At 36.8% G+C, this 20,121-nt stretch overlaps 1 protein-coding gene and 1 long non-coding RNA gene across 2 annotated transcripts in view; one reads left to right on the forward strand and one right to left on the reverse strand.

Moving 5' to 3' along the window:
* Positions 1-4,520, forward strand: part of GABRB1 (gamma-aminobutyric acid type A receptor subunit beta1) — a 534,121-nt gene extending 529,601 nt beyond the window's left edge. The window contains exon 10 of the mRNA XM_037829738.1: positions 4,487-4,520. The gene's annotated coding sequence lies outside the window, so the exon portion shown is untranslated. The remainder of the gene's footprint in view (positions 1-4,486) is intronic.
* Positions 3,521-20,121, reverse strand: part of LOC119529381 — a 29,065-nt gene continuing 12,464 nt past the window's right edge. The window contains exon 3 of the long non-coding RNA XR_005215853.1: positions 3,521-3,774. This is a non-coding gene — a long non-coding RNA (uncharacterized LOC119529381). The remainder of the gene's footprint in view (positions 3,775-20,121) is intronic.

Consider the following 20,121-nt stretch of genomic DNA (forward strand, 5'->3'; position numbering starts at 1 on the left):
TCATTGTTTATCTGAAATTCGAATTTAACTGGGTGTTCTTATTTTATCTGGCAACCCTAAAAGTCACTTACCCAGACTGGTAAGAGGCACAGCCCAAAGTTGAACAAAATCAGTCAGACTCAGAGCCACACTAAACGTTGGATTCAACAGAAAACCAAAACAGTGTTTCTGTGAGTTCTCAAGTTATTACAGCTGTCTCTTTCTTTAATCAAGTGCAGGAGAATTCAGTGACTCTATAACAGTGCTTGCCATCCAGTAGTGCCCAATAACTGGGAGACAGACACACAACTACAATCCAAGTTCATTAATAAAGGTGGTGTGAAATGATGAAGCAAATCCCAGAAGACAAAGTAATTATTTTAGTGGGCTCTGCAGAGAAAAACTACTCGCTAGTGACATCCTCCAAGATTTGACTCAAACACCCTTTCTCCATTCTGTGCCCTACTTCTTGGACATGAAAGCAGTTTCTTCCACCTCTGCATTTCCTTGGCACTTTAGCTGTCCTTCACTTAAAATATTTACCACTTTCTAGTTCTTAATATAGGTAGGAATATACAACTTTCATTGTCCCAATTGAAACATAATTTTTTTAAGAATAGTATCCATTAGTCTTTGTCTTTGTGCACAGGAGCTATCCAATTAATAAATAAGAGACTGGAGAACACCTACTTAATCTAAGTCTTTGGTAAACCCATTGATGGGTAAGGTCTATTTTAAGAATAAAAACCCTAAATTTTATATATAGTAATGGTTGAGACAAAACTATTTACTGAATATCTACTATATGCCAGACACTTTATATATTTTATCTTATTTAATCCTCACTATAACCTTGTTTGGTAGGTTGTATCACTATTTGAAAGATGAGGAAACAAGCTTGGTGAAGTAATATATACCTTGTCTAAGATCACATGGCAGGTAATTGCAGTGTCACTGATCTGAGTCTAAAACTGGTGCTCTCTGCCTGCATGTTTATTGCCCCTGATGAGGAAATGAAGGCAGGCTGAGTTAATACGACTTTACCTAAGGCCACATAACAGAGTATTAAATAAGGCAAAATGGCACAGTGAGTAAAGCCCAAGATTTAGTCAGAAGACATGGAATTTAGGTCCTGAGTTCTCTGTCAAGCAATACCAGGTACCAAGAATAATTTGGTTTTTTGTTTAGAATTTGGATGTAACAAATTTAACCTATAATAAATATGGCTTCTACAATAGTTCACCAAAAAAAAAAAAAAATGAGAGCTTAATATTTGCCTTTTAGTAAGAACATCCTCTTCTTACAAATGTGCAACTTAGGATGCTTTCAAAACATATTTCTGCCTCTTCTAGTCCCATCTCTGCTAGGTGTATTCTACTCTTTCTTTTCTGTCTCTTATTTGTGGTAGTGGTTTAAAAAATGGACCCTGGAGCTAAACTTCTTAGGTTCAAACCCCAGCTCTGCAACTTAATACCTGTGCAATATTGGTGGAGTTATTTCATATCTCTGTGTCTTGTTCCTTACCTTTAATGGGGTGTGATGATAGCACGGAACTTAACAGTGTTATTTCAAGTTCATATATGTAACGTTCTTGAAATGAGGCCTGGCACAAAGAAAATAATATTACATTGCCTCTGCCTGACCTTTTTCCTCTCCCGTAATTTGGCCAAATGTTAGTGTGTTCCAGAAAACAGGGTGCCTCCTACACCCTCACAGATGTAGAATTATAGTCTCTGCCTTGGGAATGTGATCTGCCTCAAAAACCCATCTAGACTGCTATATAGTGCTGGTATAAGCAATGTAGTTCAGCGAGAACAGTGGGGGGAGATATAAAAAGATCTCAGGTAAACTCCACTGCGTGTGCTGAGCTGAGACTGGAGCTCCGGCTGGCTCATTGTGGAGGAGTCAATTTGGTGCATTTTCCTAAGATTATTTGAATTGCATTTTTTGTTTTGTTTTGTTTTGTTTTTGTTTGGAGGTGGTAGGAGGAAGAGGGAGTTTTGTGCAACATACCTTGGGAAATTCATTCATTCACTCATCCTTTAAAGGTTATTGATGATACGTCTACCATGTTCTCTCATGGCTCTGATGATACAAGTAATGATAAAGTTGGGGGAGAGAGGTCAGATAATGAACAAGTAAACAAGATAATGTTAACTATTGTGAAATACCTTGAAGAAAATGAAGCAGGGTAATATAACAGAGAGTGATAGTAGAGGTCTCCTTTAGGTTGGTCAAAGAGGTCCTCACCAAAGAGTGACATTTAAGCTGAGGCATAAAGGATGAGTAGGAGATACAAAGGTCAACACCTGTGGAAAGAGGGTCGCTAGCAGAACGCGGAAGCCCTGAGGCAAGAGAAAGCCTGACTTGTTCAAGACGAACTGATGGCCTATGTGACTGGACCTTAGTGAGCAAGGCCAGAGTGGTAGGAGATGAGCTCACAGATGTGGGCAGAGAATTTAATCAGTGAATTGACTGGTTTGCATTTTTAAATGTTTGTACTATGGAAAACATACACCCATTGATCTCAAGGGTGATGGGGAACTAGAATTAAAAACAAAATCTTCTCCCAACCCAGAAAACCTCTCCACAAAGAGAGAAAAGAAAGAAAAAACAATTTTATTATTGAATAACTATTAAACTGGATTGTGATACATCACAGGCTTTCTGCTAAGAGGACTGCAAAGACAGAAAGACCTGGATCTAATTATATCTTTGGCATCTGCCAACTCTGTGACCATGGACAAGTCAGGTAAACTCCCTATACCTCAGTTTCTTCACCTATGGTTGGGAATAAAAAAACAAACCACTTACCTAATAAAGTTATTGTGAAGCTCAAATGAAATAATACGTATAATGTGTTTAGCATAGTGCCTAGAACACAGTTTGCCATAAAATGAAGCCATAAAAAAGTGATTTTGTAGAACAATATTTAATGGACTGTAAATGGCTCACAACAGACTATTGGGGGAAAAAGTTAGGTTTCAAAACTACTTGTACTGTGTAATCCATGGTGCCCGTTGTATGTGTGTACGTAGTGTGTAAATCCCTAGGCACAGGAATATACAAAATTTTAGCAGTGGTTATCTTTTATTTGGGAAATTACAGATCATTCTGATGATCTTTTAGTTTTTCTAGATTTTCTATAAAAATTTTTATTTTAAAAAATCTTAGTAGTTATGATGAATTATGAATATTTACTTTAATTTTTGCTTTTAAACCGAAAAGTCTTGCCTGAACTTATACCTCTCTTCCAACATCTTGCTAAATGCAACCAGTAGCAACCAATATCCACTGATAACGCCCTTGTCTATAGCTATCGTTTCAGACAGCATGGCATCTGCCTTTCAAATTGTCATACCCAATGCATAGCATGAATCCCCAGCTTTCCAGCCTATAGCCAACAACTGAGGCAGTGCCATGTATTTTAGGTTAGGTTACAGCAGTCTTCTACTCCTTGCCAGTTTCTATATTAGTCAGAGTATGTTATCTACATTAACAAACAGCCTCAAAATTTAGTAGTTTAACATAATATTCATTTATTTCTTGCTTGTACAACAGTCTTATGCAGCTGTAGGAGGTTGGGTGGCTCTTTTATTCTCTGTGAGCTCAGGGTTCTGTCTATTTGGTCAGTAGATGAGGAAAGAGCAAGTGTATAGAAGATCATATAAGATGTTTTTATGTGCCAGACCTAGAAATGATGTATATCAATTTCACCACCTTCATCATTCCACCATCAGTTCATGACAGCAGCTAATTGTACAGGAATCTTAGGAATATTGTTTAGCTATGTGCCTGGGAAGGAAAGGAAACAAAATTTGGTAAAGACATAGTTGTCACTATCACAATCATGCTTTTTTAAAAGACAACTGAGAATTTCTAATAGAAGACATACCAACACTGTTAATAATCATTCTCTTTGCACATTTTCATGAGGAGCAATCATTCCTGGTGGCTTGCTGGTACTGAATGCAAGATATAGAACCAGGGATCAAGTTAACAATTTGCACCTGCCTCAGATTAACATTGATTCAGGTCTGTATTAAGGGGAAAATCTGTTAGCAACCCAATCAACAGATTGCCACAAGCAGGTTAGATTAAAACCTATGATTTTAGCAGTTATAGCTGAGAGAAATCAAGAGGTGAACCTGGCTGGCTGGCTGTTCAGGTAAACCTCTGGGTAATAATAATTCAGAATCACTGCAAGTAAGGTCTGATTCTCATCTTTTCAGGTCCCCATACTCGATCTCATTTCATTCAGAAAAAGTCCACTGATTCACTCAGTCTGAACTCTCAAGAGACTAATTGATAAACAAGAATGTCACATGTATTGGAATTGGCTCTTTCCCCTTAGTGTACCCTCTTGATGCACAAATTCCTTTACCTAAATCAAGTGTTGAATCAGAAAGATGCTCAGTGAAAATAAGACTGAGTTAAAAAAACATAACGGACATAAAATATATTTCCCTCAAACTGGGATAACCTAATGATCCTTTTTTCATTCCAGGGATATTTCTGGATCAAGAAAGAACAAAAGAGCCTCCCTCTTGACTGTGAAAATACTATCTTTGGTTTATTGTTTTGTTTTGGTTTTTTTTGATTCTCCTTTTACTAGATACTATACCCTTATAATTACTTCATAATGGACTCTTATCAAGACTTAGGAAATACTAGATTCTTGGAAAATTACTCTGCCCCAATATTATGGGTTGAGTTTTACTAATTAATTTCAGATGATAACTTAACTTTGTTCCTAAATTCTAGGGATACCTATTTTAATACTCATGAATGGATAACATTAGCTTTGTAATTAAAATTTATGACATGTTCTAGAAATCAAACAAGGTATTAATTTATTATTCCAAATTTGTGACATCCTTTGATAAAAAATTCTGCAGCTCCCTGCATCTATTTTCTGAATTCAAACCTGCTTTTCACGTTATCATATGAACTGAAGGTGACTAATTTGTTCACTTTAATTAGATGTGTTTCAATATAAATATGCTTGTTATTTGCATAGCAATCTATGTGAAATTTTTCTAGATCATAAATTGAGATTGAAGGGGATTAAAGTTGAAATGATTTTAATTTAATTATCTTGTAATCATTCAAGAAATATGTAAATGTTATGCTACCATTGGTTCTATAGCACTGAAAGAGTTAAGAATGGCTAATTTGCCAAATTTGGAAGGTAGTGAGTGGATTTGGTCTTGTCTACATTAACTCAGAAATTTTGGCTGCCTATAAAATTATTTTCTTAGAAATTGGTCAGATGAGTGTCTCATTTCATTTTGGCAAATGAACTTCAACTAAAGGCTTTTGTCTTTCTTTTAGAGATTTATATGAAATTAAGAGTTGCTGTTAATGCCTCATTTCATTATTTTCTATGTTAAAAATATTCTTGAAGCTTAAGCTATCTGCAGTCTCCATTAAAGTGATCTTTGAAACAAGTAGACATTTTAATTTAAAAAGGGCAATAGAGATGGTACACAGTTATTTCAATGTAGAACTAAAGAACACAGTAAATTAAAATCTCTGGAAAATGCTCTGTTAAAGTGAAATACTCGAGTGAACTGCAAGTTTGGACCTCAGATGTAATGCAATGTAATTCACACTATACCCTCAGGGGTTGGCAGTTTTTCAGAATGGTATGTCAAGTGCTCTGCTGAAGTCCTTCTGGACATGATAAAACATCCCTGCCTCAGTTGCCACACTTTTGTTTCAGTTTGGTTTGACGTTGCCACATTTTATTGGTTTGTACACATTTAAAATATAGATTGTCAGTTGGCCTTTGAAGCCTGTGAACTAATTGGGGGGTTGTAGGTGAGGTGTATTGTTTTTTCAATGCAATTTTATTGAGATATTTACATACCATACAATCATCCAAAGTGTGCAATCAGTTGTTCACAGTATCATCATATAGTTGTGCATTCATCACTTTGAACATTTTCATTACTCCAAAACATAAGAATAAAAATTAAAGTAAAAAAGAACATCCAAAATATCCCATAACTCTCCTCACCCCCTATTGTTCACTGACTTTTTTAATATAGTTTTATTGAGATATATGCACACAGCCTACAATCATCCACAGCGTACAGTTATTCGCAGCACCATCATACTGTTGTGCGTTCATCACCAGAATCAATTTTTGAAACTTTTCTTTACTCCAAAAAAATAAAAGCAAAAAAGAACACCCAAAACTTTCCATCCCCTCCATCCCACGGTATTCTTCATCTAATTTTTGTCCCCATTTTTCCACTCATCTGTCCATACACTGGATAAAGGGAGTGCAAGCCACAAGGTTTTCACAATCACACAGTCACACTGTGCAAGCTACATAGTTACACAATCGTCTTCAAGAATTGAGGTCACTGGGTTGCAGTACAACAGCTTCAGTATTTTCCTCTAGCCATGCCGATACACTAAAAACTAAAAACAGATATCCATATAGCACATAAGAATACCCTCCAGAGTGACCTCTTGATTCCATTTGAAATCTCTCAGCCACTGAAACCTTATTTTAATTCATTTCTCTTCCCCTTTTTGGTCCAAGAAGATTTTCTTAATCCCACAGTGTGGGGTCCGGAGTCACCCCCAGGAGTCACTTCCCATGTTGCCAGGGGGATTCACACCCCTGGGAGTCATGCCCCACTGTAGGGAGAGGGCAGTGAGTTCACCTGCTGAGTGTAGTTGCCACACTTTTTTTTAATTAAGATTTATTCACACACCATACAATCATCCAAAATATATAATCAATTGATCACATTATCATCATATAGTTGTTCATTCATCACCCCGATCTATTTTTTTTAACATTTTCCTTGTACCTGAAAAAGTGATAATAAGAATAAAAAAAAGTAGTGAAAAAGGAACACCCAAATCGTCCCCCCCCCCGCCCTATTTTTCCTTTAGTTTTTTGCCCCCATTTTTCTACTCATCCATCCATACACTGGATAAACGGGGAGCGATCCACAAGGTTTTCCAAAGCACGCTGTCACCCCTTGTAAGCTACATTATCATACAATTGTCTTCAAGAATCAAGGCCACTGGGTTGGAGTTTGATAGTTTCAGGTATTTACTTCTAACTATTCCAATACATTAAAACCTAAAAAGTGTTATCTATACAGTGTGTAAGAATGTCCACCAGAGTGACCACTCGACTCCATTTGAATTTTCTCAGCCACTAAAGCTTTATTTCATTTCATTTCGCTTCCCCCTTTTGGTCAAGATGTTCTCAATCCCACAATGCTGGATCCATATTCATTCCTGAGAGTCATATCCTGCGTTGCCAGGGAGATTTACACCCCTGGGAGTTAGGTCCCTCGTAGCAGGGAGGGCAGTAAGATCACCTGCCGAGGTGGCTTAGTTAGACAGAGAGGGCCACATCTGAGCAGCAGCTGCCACACTTTTAACCACTGTGTTGAACCTCCACTTCTTTGAACTGTTAATCTTTCATCCAGTGGTTCTAAATTAAGGTGGCTCATTAGAGTCATCCCAGGGAATTTTTGATTGATTGCTTGATTTTTTTTTTTTTACTTTAAATATGCTATACTGTTTTAATTTTGTCTTTTAGACAGCTGTATTGAGGTATAATTTACCTATCTTAAAATTCAGCCATTTAAAATGCATAAGTCAATGAAGTTTAGTTTAGTTGTGCAATCATCACAACTCAGTTTGAGAACACCATCATCACCCCCTATAATGTTATGTGTGCCCATTTTTAGACAATCACCTGAGAAACTTTCAAAAAATAACTCCCCAAAATGATGCTTAAGGAGTACAGAATGTTTAGTAGGTTTGATTGTGAAGGTTCGGAAATGTGTAAGTGTAATTAACAAAGCTGAGTGCAAGTATGCTGAAAGAGGATGATCAGGGTTGTGTATACACGTCACCAGAAGGAAAGCTGGAGGATAAAAACTGGGACTGTATAACTCAGCAAAACCTAGAATGGTCAATGACAGTGGTTAATGGTACAAATATAAGAAAGATTTTACATGAACTACAACAAATATATGTCATTATTACAAAGTGTTAATAATGGGGTGGTAGATGGGGAAAAAATACAGTTAATGCAAACTAAGGTCTATAGTTAACAGTAACATTGTAATATTCTTTCATTAATTGTAACAAAGGCACTATACCAAAGCCAAATGTCAATAATAGGGGAATTTAAGGGAGGGAAATGGGTTTCTTTTTTTTTCCCCAGAAGAAATGGAAATGTTCTCATATGGATTGTGGTGGTGAATGCATAACTATGTGATTATACCAGGTGTCACTGATTGTCACCTAGGATGGATTATATGGTGTGTGAATAAAACTGTTTTAATAATAATACAAACTGCCCAGATGTCACTTCGCAAACCAGTAATATTAGAATCTCTTTGAAGGTAGAAGATCAACATTATTTTGTTGTTCTTACAAAATACCCTCAGGTGACGCTACTGGAAACCAGGGTTGAGATCAACTGATTTGGACAAAACTTTGTAGAAAAGGTGAAGATGAGGAAAATGTAGATGTGACCCTTTACTAATCAGGAGTTTGGGTCAACTTAGACAAAGATTGTCACAGAAATAGCAGGAACAGTATTAAAGACCTTTGGAATATTTCAAGAACGATGGGTTTCTGAATGCTCTGCTTTTGTTCCCGATGTTCATTTTACCTAGAATCTTCTCCCCATGCTCCTGGTCATGCAGCTACTTCCACAAACACCTTGTTAGCCTAATGAATTCATACACATTCCCCAGAGAATTTTAATTGCCGCCTCACCTAGTGTTTCCATAACTCTTTGAATGAACTTCTATTATGGTCCCTTTTGCGTTGCAGCTATTTGTTTACACGTCTGCCTCTCCCATTGTTCTGAGAGCTCCTTGAAAGCAGAAACCACACCACATTCATTTTACTATTCTAAACAGTGTCTGGCACAAAGCAGATTCCCAGTGTTTGTTGAATTCATAATAGAAAAGGTGATTTAAAAAACAAACAAAAACCTATGAAAATCTTAGCCAGTGATTCTCAATCTTGACTGTGTAGTGGACTCTAACCCATTTTTCATCACCAGAACCCCCACTGCCAAAGCAGCTTCCTCCATAATTAGGTTACAAAAGTTTCCATTTCTCTTTTGTCTGAAATTCCCACTTACACACACCCAAGATAAATCCTTGTTTTGACAGCTCTAGCCAGACCAGCCTTAATTAGTTTGAACCAAGGCCTGAACTTAAACGACCCAGGACGTAAAGCACCCTGCGAGCGAAATCAAAATAACAGAACCCAACATAGCCCTAACATTCCTAGTCCCACCTCCCCTTTTTTTTATTCCAATCAATATCGCTCATCCTACCAGCTCAGGGAGACAGATCTAGCAACTTTTTATCCTCCTGTCTTTGCAAGGCTAGTCTTTGCTAAATAAACTTTTTGTCTTCTCAAAATCCCAGTGTCTAATGATTGATTTTGTGTGCATCGGGTGAGGACTCACTTTTGAGCTGTAACAACTGCACTATATAATCAATTGATGAGTTTTTAGAAAATTCCTATGACCCGATCACACCTAGACCAATGAAATCAGAATCTCTATGGGTATGACCCAGCAGCAGTTTTCTAACCTGCCTGGGTGATTCTAATGCATATCCAAAATTGAGAACCATGGTCTTAAAACCCCAAAGGATAGTTCAAAATTGTCTCCTTGACAGAAAATATCCCTGCTGTATCCCCTGAAATATTTGTTTGCTAATTCATTGACTGAAAATAGCTCAGAAGTACATGTGAATTAAGTATCTCTTTTAAAAAAATGCAAAAGCCCCTAGGAGGCTCAAGAGTGTCCACAATTCACATGGTATAAATTACTGAAATACGATTGTGCTCTTCCTGACTTCCCACTTGAAGAACCGTTATGAAATAGAATTCATTATATGAGCAGAAAACCGAAAATCAAATAAATAGGTAATTTTGAAGCATGGAGAGTTTCCAGCAATGTCAGTCCCAGAAGGGTTGCCAAAGATCAACAGTGAGCTTTCGGCAGCAAAGTTTAGCGTGAGGTTATTGAATACTTGGGAGAATGGAAGAAGAAAGCTAGAAAAGGACTTAAGAATTTCTGGAGACAGGATATTTTACAGTTTTTCCCTGCTGCCTGCCTTACATCCAGGAAATGAGAAAGGGAATGCTTGCCTCTGCAACCTCTTCTTGTTTAAGGAAGTCTCATGTCCACATTACACCCTGTCTTATTACACTGGAGTACTCACAGTGGCAATCCCTAATTGGCCTGAACAGGTCCTTCTAATTTGTCAGTTCATTGAGTGAAATCCATCCAAAAGTAACTTCTGGCCCCTTACTTTCATATTATGTTATTCCAAACCTGTTACTACAGCAAAGGAAGGCATAAGCAAATTTGTCCTAGGCTTGTTCTGACAAGCAGTGTAAATTACTTGGTACTTTGGGGAGACTTCTTTTGGTTTTATTCCAGAATCACTTGAGTATTTTTTTGTTGGATCTGATTCTTTTGTCCCACCTTCTAGCCTCTCCTCTCAGTTCTTTGCCTCCCCCACTCCAGATATACATTATTTTCTGTTTAAACACTTTATTTTCTCACCTTTAATCAGCTTAACCCAGCAATTCCCAACTTCAGGAATATGTTGCAGGTTTGAATGTTCCGATTTCTCCCAATTTGCCATTCTTTTCATTGTTATTTAAAGATATTTTCTAATTTTAGTTATTACTTTATTTCTGTTACTTCTTGAGACAGAAATTATTTTAAAATACTTTTGAAACTCAAGGAATTTGCAGTCTAGGAGAAGAGACATTTTTCTGACAATATAAAGGACATATATCTGGTACCATTCCACTGTGGAGGAATTATAAATGAGATAAGATATAGTCTTATAATTCAATGCTGTATGCTCTTAAAAGACATGAACTTGATAACTACATCAGTGAGAATAGATTTTTAAAATATAATTATGAGTAAAAGTAAAACAAGCATATATCAGAATACCACATACTAGTCATATACATTAGTTAAAATAATAAATTAATTAATTAATTAATTAATTAATTTTTAAAATGTAGCAACATGCCAGGAGTTAAGAAGAGGAGCATCTCACTATCAGGGTGATCAGAGATATTTTAGTAAAGGAAGAAGCTGGATTTGTAAGATGGATCAAAATATCCTTAAAAACATGGATGAGCATAGCAATTTAGTTGGAAAGAATCAAACAAACCAAAAAGGCAGGCAATAAAACCCAATGTTAAAATGTAGCTTATGAGGGGTGACAGTGGGATTGGGAATGCCATAAGGACCAAACTCCACTTTGTCTAGTTTATGGATGGATGTGTAGAAAAGTAGGGGAAGGAAACAAACAGACAAAGGTACCCAGTGTTCTTTTTTACTTCAATTGCTCTTTTTCACTCTAATTATTATTCTTGTTATTTTTGTGTGTGTGCTAATGAAGGTGTCAGGGATTGATTTAGGTGATGAATGTACAACTATGTAATGGTACTGTAAACAATCGAAAGTACAATTTGTTTTGTATGACTGCGTGGTATGTGAATATATCTCAATAAAATGATGATTAAAAAAAAAAAAAAAAACCAATGTTAGGATATACACAAAAATCAGTAAATTTTAAAATCAAAATTTCATGTCCAAGAATAAGAATTTTCTATATGTTGTATTATAAGAACTATTCAGATACAGGGTGAAGCAGGTGAAATTCTAAGAGAACCCTTCTGTTGGTATTATTACTAAATAATAGATCAGAGCAACAGGAGATAAGAACTCAGTCAATTACAGTGCTAGAGGCCAAACAAACATCTGAAGGCCTCTAACCCAACTTCTTCTTATAGCTGAGGCAACTAAGGCCCTTAGAAATTAAAGTCACACATTAGTTAAGTCCAATCCAGACTCCAGCGTTGACCATAATATCAACATCACCTGAACATAATACAATCAGGTTTACTACATCTTGACCTTCTTCAAAAGTAAAACAGTGTTTGACATATCTGAATGTTGGAGAATGATCAGCAACCACTGAAATGTGTGCTCTAGGTGGTAAGTTTTAAAAATTAACAGATAAAGAACACAGGCACCATTTATCAATTCATTTTTGTTAAACCCAATTCATTCTAACCTATTGTTATATGAAGAAAGATTATTTTAAAAATCAAAGGAATTTTAGCATAAACTTTGTAAATTGAAGTAGCACAAACTTTGCAAATTTAAAAAGTCTAGCATAAGCACCCTGTCTTAAGCATTTGAAAAAGATGGACTAATCGAGTACACATATACAAAATATTTTTAAGAATTCTTATTAAGACCATATGCTAATGATGGCAAATGGATTTTATGCAACAATAATAACCTATTTACAGGCCTGGTAAAGGACCGCTCACAACCTAAGAGGGCTGTATAGCACACTGCATGTAATTATTACCCTCTTTTGAGAAAGGGAACATGACAAAATTTGAAATGGTAAAAGGACATATCACCAGGCTCCTTTGACAATGAACTTCCCCAAAACATTTGAATAAAATTTGATTCATGAAACTTCAATAAATGTAGTTTTTAAGGAACAACATTTTGGTGAACAGAGAAATAAATATTTGCCTTGCTCTGCACTCATTGGGTTTAGTAAATATGCCTCCAGGATGACAGATGATCCAAATTATTCTGAACATTAAACATTATACCCTAGGTGGATTTAAGAAGTAACCGTTTTCAGAGGAATAGTCAATGCCAGCATGTACCAGGGAAAGCAGTTTGTGGCACAACAAGGGAGTCAGTCTCCTCGGGGCTGTTTTCTGCCTCTCAATTCTGCCTGGCTGACCAACAAAGGCAAAGAAGAGGACATTTTCTAGATTCTGCCCTTAAAGTCTCAACTAACATCTCAGCAATTGCCCTCAACTTCCAATTTGGAGTTTACCTTGCCCCTCGTAATTTGAAAGTGTCTGTTCACATGTTGACACCCTTGCAATTCCAAAAACCCCTTGCTTGACATATCATTAAAAAAAAAAAAAAAGTCTTCTATTTTATCATTATTTGTTCCCAGCGGCTTTCATAACTGTCTTCTGTGCCAACCTTGGGATCTTGTATTCCAAACTGTAATCTCAGCCTCCAAGAGAAAGGAAGATAATGATTTTATTTTTATTTTGTATGCATATTTATAGTTTAAAAGCAATAATAAAAGAAAGACCCATGTGTTCACCATTCTGCTTAACAGACAATAGAATATCATCAGCACCTTTTAAATCCACTGTGAGTGCTGCCCTGGTCATTCTGATTTTCCACTGTGACATTTCCATGAGTAAACTTCCTCATAATGGAGATCCCTGACCAACGAAATCGATCAAGGAAGAGTTTTGACATGCCACCCATAGATGATAGGAATTTCACTACATTCATTACTGAAACTTGCAGTAGGCTTAATGAAGCACATAAATGAATAGTGTAATGTACTTCCTACCATTCTTGAAGTAATGTATCATCTGTCAGACCAAAAATACATCAGCCAGGATTCCACTAGTATAACCAGAGATAATCAAACAGGAATTATGAGTTTTGAACAACTTCCTGGATTCTGTCAATACAAAAGAACAACTTCTCTGGGGCAACAGGCTCCAAAGTGGAATTAAATCTACTTCCATTTGCAGCTCTCTTGATAGTAAATTCAAGAGACTGAGTTAAAGAAACAGGTAATCCCCATTGACCTCTCCAAGCTTCCGCCTTATCAAGAAAGCAAGGGGTTTGGCTGAATTTGTCATTTTTCTCTTCTGCTAAAAGTGAAATTACATTGCAGTATCTAATTTGTCTATATTTTTCTGGTATCAAGGCACATAAACATGAGTCATCCACTCTGGTCTTCTGCCCCTTTTTGAGCATCTAAATTAAGAAACAAACTCAAGATGTCTGACAATCACAAAATCTTATCCCCACACATATATGTGCTTTGAATATGTCATTGAACTACTTGGCAAGAGGTTCCAGGTTAGACTTGGAGGCAAGTGAAACTTTCAAAGGGGTGATGATAGAGTTTTTACAGAGGGATATGAGGCTGTGGTCACAGAGGATTCTTTTTAGAGTTCCAGAACTTGGACTCTTCACTTCCAAGATCAACAGGATGTTGGAAGCTGAGTAGTAAAGGACAACAACTATGTTAACTTCACTTTGAACTAGGAAGTCATTGTTCTGGTTTGCTAAAGCTGCTGTTATGCAAAATATCAGAAATGGATTGACTTTTATAAAGGGGACTTATTAGGTCACACATTTACAATTCTAAGGCCACAAAAGTGTCCCAACTAAGGCAACAACAACAGGATACCTTCACTGAAGAAAGGCTGATGGCAACCAGAACATCTCTGTCAGTTGGGAAGGCACATGACTGGCTTCTGCTGGTCCCTGGCTCCTGGGTTCTGGTTTCAAAATGGCTTTCTCTATAATGTCTCTGGACTTCTGTCTCTCTTAGCTTCTCTCTCTCAGTTCCTGTATATCCTTGCTTGTTCTCCTAGGACATTTCTCTCTAAGCATCTGGGGGTCCTCTCAGCTTCTCTGGGCAAACTCTGGGCTTCATCTCTAAACATAATAGATTCAAACCAGCACAGTCATTATTTTCTATTTTACTATTTTGGCAAGATCTAAAGATACTCAATTGAAGAGTGAGGTATTTCTTGAAACTTAGGTACTTGAGTATTGAAGTGGGAGGTAGATAACCAAAGGAAAAATGTGTAGCTATATAATAGGCTTTTATCAACCACATACTATTAGGGGATGACAGTGTTCTAGTAGATTTATCTTTGAAGAAATATCATGCCACCACCCTGACATGTATATTCTTTCCCCTCCCTACTGGGGTCAGATCTAGGTAATGGTAACAACAAATCATCCTGGAGATAATCAATATCCAGATTGATTAAGCAAATTCAACCTAACCTTTGCTCATGTCAAAACCTTGGAGTCATCCTTGACTCCTCTCCTCTTATACTTCACACACAATTTATGAGCAATCCTATTAGCCTTATCTTCAAATTGTATCCAGAAGCTGACAACCACCTTCACAGTTACCACCCTGAACTAGCTAAAATCATCTCTTCCCTACATTATTAAAATCACCTCTTGACGAGTCTCCCTCTGTCAACTGTTGTTCCTGCAATTTATCAACAAAAATGCTACAGTGATTCTATTAAAACCTAGACCAGACTATGATAGTTCTCTGCTCAAAACCCACCTAGTTCTTTCCAATTTATTTCCCACAACACCCGAAGTCCATACAAAGGACTGCAAGGCATTCCAAGATTTTTCATCTTTGAGCTCATTGTCTGCAACTTCCTAACACTTCCATGCTGTTACACAACCACGGTACACTGGCCACTCTGAGAACATTGACATCCTTCAATATACCAGGCATACCCCTGCCTCGGGTCTTGAACTAAATGCTCCTTTTACCTTCAAATGGTCTGTCTCCAGATAGCATCAATGGCTTGGTCCCTTACTTTCTTCAAATTGCTGCTCAAATGGCATTTTCTTGGTAATGCCTTCCAAAAATTAAAGGTCATTCCTGTCCCCCACTCTGGCACTCTCTCTTCCCTTTCCCTGTTCTATTCTTCTCCATAGCACTCATTACCATCTGACATATTAATTAATTCACATCCATCTAATGGGGACAGGAGTTTCGTTTGTTTTGTTTATCCCTATAATCACTATACCTGACCTGGTGCTACATATTAGGAGCTCAATAAATATTTTTTTAAATGAATAAGTTAATGACTAAGCAGAGAAATGGGTAGTTCTGGGTACAAAGGAATCAAAATTGAAGATTTGATTCACTTTGCTCCATCTTTTTATGGTGATTGTAGAATTGACTTTTAACTCAAGTTTCTTAAATTCTTCCTGCCTTCTAAGGTCATTTTAACCTTTAAAATTCAAATAAAACAGATTGAACTCCACCTGTTTACATAATCACTTTTTTGCCCTGAGTTTGTGCTTTATAAACAGAATGAATACAGAGAGGGAAAGAAAGCCATTGGACACAAGAAGCTGAAAGCAATGGAACCTAGAAGAGAAGGGAGAGACCAGTAGATGCCACCATGTGCCTTGCCATGTGGCAGAGGATTCAAATATTGCCAGTAACCTGTCTTTGGTAAGAAAGCATCACCCTGATAGTGCCTTGATTTGGACATTTTTTTCAGCCTCAAAACTTTAAGCTAATAAATTTCCATTGTTAAGCCAACCCATTTCATGGTATCTGCTTTTAGCAGCCTAGGAAACTAAAATACCAACCTACAGTGAATGCCTTGCATTGGTGTAGAACATTTGTTATAATTGATGGTAGCACATTTTTATAATTGCACTATTAACTATAGTCCATGGTTCAATTTACGGTTCACTGTGTAGTATAGTCCCATGGATTTTTAAAAGTTTTTATTCTATTACCCTATATGCATCCTAACACTTTCCTTTTAATCACATTCAGATATATATTTCAATGCTGTTAATTATGCTCATAATGCTGTGCTGCCATCACCACCATCCATTACCAAAACATTTCCATCATTCCAAATAGGAACTCTGTACATTTTAAGCCTAACTTTCCATTCCCTGTCTCCACAGTGTACCCTGGTAACCTATATTCTAAATTCTTATCTATAGGTTTGCTTATACTAATTGTTTCAAATCAGTGAGAATGTCAAATATTTGTCCTTTTGCATCTGTATTATTTCACTCAATGTGTTGTCAATATTCACCCATGTTGTTAAATGCATCAGGACTTCATTCCATTTTACGGCTTTGTATGTAAGTACATTGTATAACATACAATCACATTTTATTTATCCATTCATCAGTTGACACTTGGGACACTTGGGTTGAATCCATCTTTTGGCAATTGTGAATACAGCCACTATGAACATTGGTGTGCAAATATCTCTTTGAGCCCCTGCTTTCAATTGTTTTGGGTATATACCTAGTAGTGGGATTGCCAGATCATATGGGAGTGCTATACCTACTTTTCTGAGGAACCACCAAATTGTCTTCCACAGCAACTGCACCATTTCACATTGCCATCAGCAATGACTGAGTGTTCCTGTTTCTCTGCATCCTCTCCAGCACTTGTTACCTTCCTTTTTTTTTTTTAAAATATCAGCCATTCTAATGGGTATGAAATGGTATCTCATTGTGGTTTTGATTTTCATTTCCCTGATGCCTAATGATGTTGAGCATCTTTTCATGTGCTTTATGGTCATTTCTATATCATCTTTGGAGAGATGACTCACCCTGAATTTTTAATCCCAGTTGGAAATATTGCCTCCTCCATTTGCTATCTTTCTTCTGAACACTTAGTCACAGGTATAGACACTGCCCCTCACCTATCCCAACCCCTATTAATAGAGGCTGGTGTGTGTAAGAGACTTTTATTAAAGGCTGGGAGATAATACAGTGCAGAGCTTTCCACCATTTTTATGCATTGGCACTCATAGATCAAATGATAATATTATCCTACTAAGTGGTAAACTAACCGATCTATGTGCCACCTAGTAAAAAAATTTTATTGCATTTTCTTTGTAAAACATAATTAGAATACATTTTAAAATTAAAAGTCTTATGGAAGATATGAAATTGGAATTCATATAAAAATTCTATATAGAGGCAGGGCAATATGGTTGCTTACAGAGGTGTGGAATTTAGTTAGGCCCCTGGAGCAACTAGTAGATAGCCAGGAATAACTAGGAAGTAGTCTGGAACAACTGATGGGGGGACATCTGTGACTGAACACACATTGTACACCAGTCTGGAATGGGTGGAATAGCTGAGATCATAGTATAGAACTGGAAACCTGATACTGAATGCAGCCTCCTCCTGAGAACTGGGCCCATCTGGTCTGGGAAAATATGACTGGATAATCAAGGAAACCAGATGCCTAGAAAAAAACAATATTATGAATCACACTAGGAAAACAAAGATATGGCCCAGTAAAAGGAAGACACTTACACTTCAAATGAGATACAGGAGTTGAAACAACTAATTAAAGATCTTCAAACAAATATGCCAAATCAATTCAAACATCAAATCAATGAGTTGAGGGAAGATATGGCAAAACAGATGAAGGATATAAAGAAGATATTGGGTGAACATAAGGAAGAACTTGAAAGTTTGAAAAACAATTGGCAGAACTTATGGGAATGAAAGACACAATAGGACAGATGAAAAAACACAATGGAAACATACAACAGCAGATTTGAAGAGGCAGAAAAAAAGGTTCATGAACTGGAGGACAGGATATCTGAAATCCTACACACAAAAGAACAGATAGGGAAAAGAATGGAAAAATATAAGCAGAGCCTCAGGGAATTAAATCACAACATGAAGCACATGAATATAGGTGTCATGGGTGTTCCAGAAGGAGAAGAGAATGGAAAAAGGGCAAAAAGAATAATGGAGGAAATAATCACTGAAAATTTCCCATCTCTTATGAGAGACATAAAATTATAGATCCAAGAAGTGTAACATACCCTAAACAGAATAGATCTGAATAGACCTATGCCAAGACAATAATCAGATTATCAGATGTCAAAGACAAAGAGAGAATTTTGAAAGCAGCAAGAGAAAAGCTATCCATCACATACAAAGGAAGCTCAATAAGACTATGTGCTATTTCTCAGTAGAAACCATGGAGGTGAGAAGGCAGTGGTATGATATATTTAAGATACTGAAAGAGAAAAACTGCCAACCAAGAATTCTATATCTGACAAAACTGTCCTTCAAAAATGAGGGAGAATTTAAAATATTCTCTGAGAAACAGAGAATGAGAGAGTTTGTGAACAAGATACCTGCTCTACAGGAAATACTAAAGGGAACACTACAGGCAGATAGGAAAAGACAGGAGAGAGAGGTTTGGAGAAGAGTGTAGAAATGAAGACTATCAGTAAGGATACTGTATGGTCTCACTAATGTGGACTAACATTGATGAGTGAAATTTGAGAGTTGAGAACAGGTTATCAGGAGACAGAAAGAGATTAGAGATCAGGCATTTGATGCTGAAGGAATACAGAAGGTTCAGCACGATTGATTGTATAGATCCAGAAATGGAATGTATAGCATAATAGTGTGTGATGGTAACACAATATTGTAAGTACTCTGAACAAAGATGAGCATGAGTATGGTTGAAAAAAGAAGGCCAAGGGCACGTATGACACCAGAAGGAAAGATAGAAGATAAAGACTTGGATTGTATAACTTAGTGAAACCTAGAGTTGTCAACTATGGTGATCAAATGTACAGACATTAGAATGTTTTTACATGAGGGAGAACAAATGAATGTCAACATTGCAAGGTGTTAAAAATTGGATGATATAGAGGAAAAAATATAGTCAATGTAAACTAGAGTCTATAGTTAATGGTAACATTGTAAGATGCTTCCAATAATTGTAACAAAGACAATATACCAAAGCTAAATGTTTATAAGGGGGAATATAAGGGAGTGATATGGGATTATTGGTGGTGGTGGTGGTGTCCGACGTTTTCATTGATTTTATTTTTATTTTTCTTCCATTTTTTGTATTTTTATTCTTCATTTTTTTTCTCCCTTTCCTCTTTCTTTGTGAAAGATATGGAAATGTCTGAGATTGTGGTGGTGAATGCATAATTACATGATTATACTGGGAACCATTGATTGTTCACTTAGGGTGGATTGTATGGTGTGTAAATAAAACTCTTTAAAAAATAAACAGAGGGATACAACTGCTGGAGTAAATGTGGAGAGAGGGATTCCCTGTTGGTAGGGAGGTAGAATGGCACAGCCTAGCTGGGAAGCAATGTGGTGGTTCCACGGGAAGCTAACTATGGGGTTGCCATATGGTCCTGCAACTCCATTATTAGGTATATACTTGGAAGAAATGAGAGCAGGGACATGAGTTGACATTGCACACTGGTGTTTATGGCAGTAGAATTTACTATTTGCAATGGATGGAGGTAGTATAAGGGTACATTGACTGATAAATGAAATGGTGAACTGTAGTGTATACATATAATGGAATGCTGAGCAGCAGCAAGAAGAAATGAAATTGCGAGCCATGCAACTATGTGAATGGACCTTGAGGACAGTATGTTCAGTGAAATAAGCCAGAATCAAAAAGACAAACATTGTAATGCCTCACTAATATG

This window comes from Choloepus didactylus, chromosome 3, assembly GCF_015220235.1.
Source record: "Choloepus didactylus isolate mChoDid1 chromosome 3, mChoDid1.pri, whole genome shotgun sequence".
NCBI classification, from domain to species: Eukaryota; Metazoa; Chordata; class Mammalia; order Pilosa; family Megalonychidae; genus Choloepus; species Choloepus didactylus.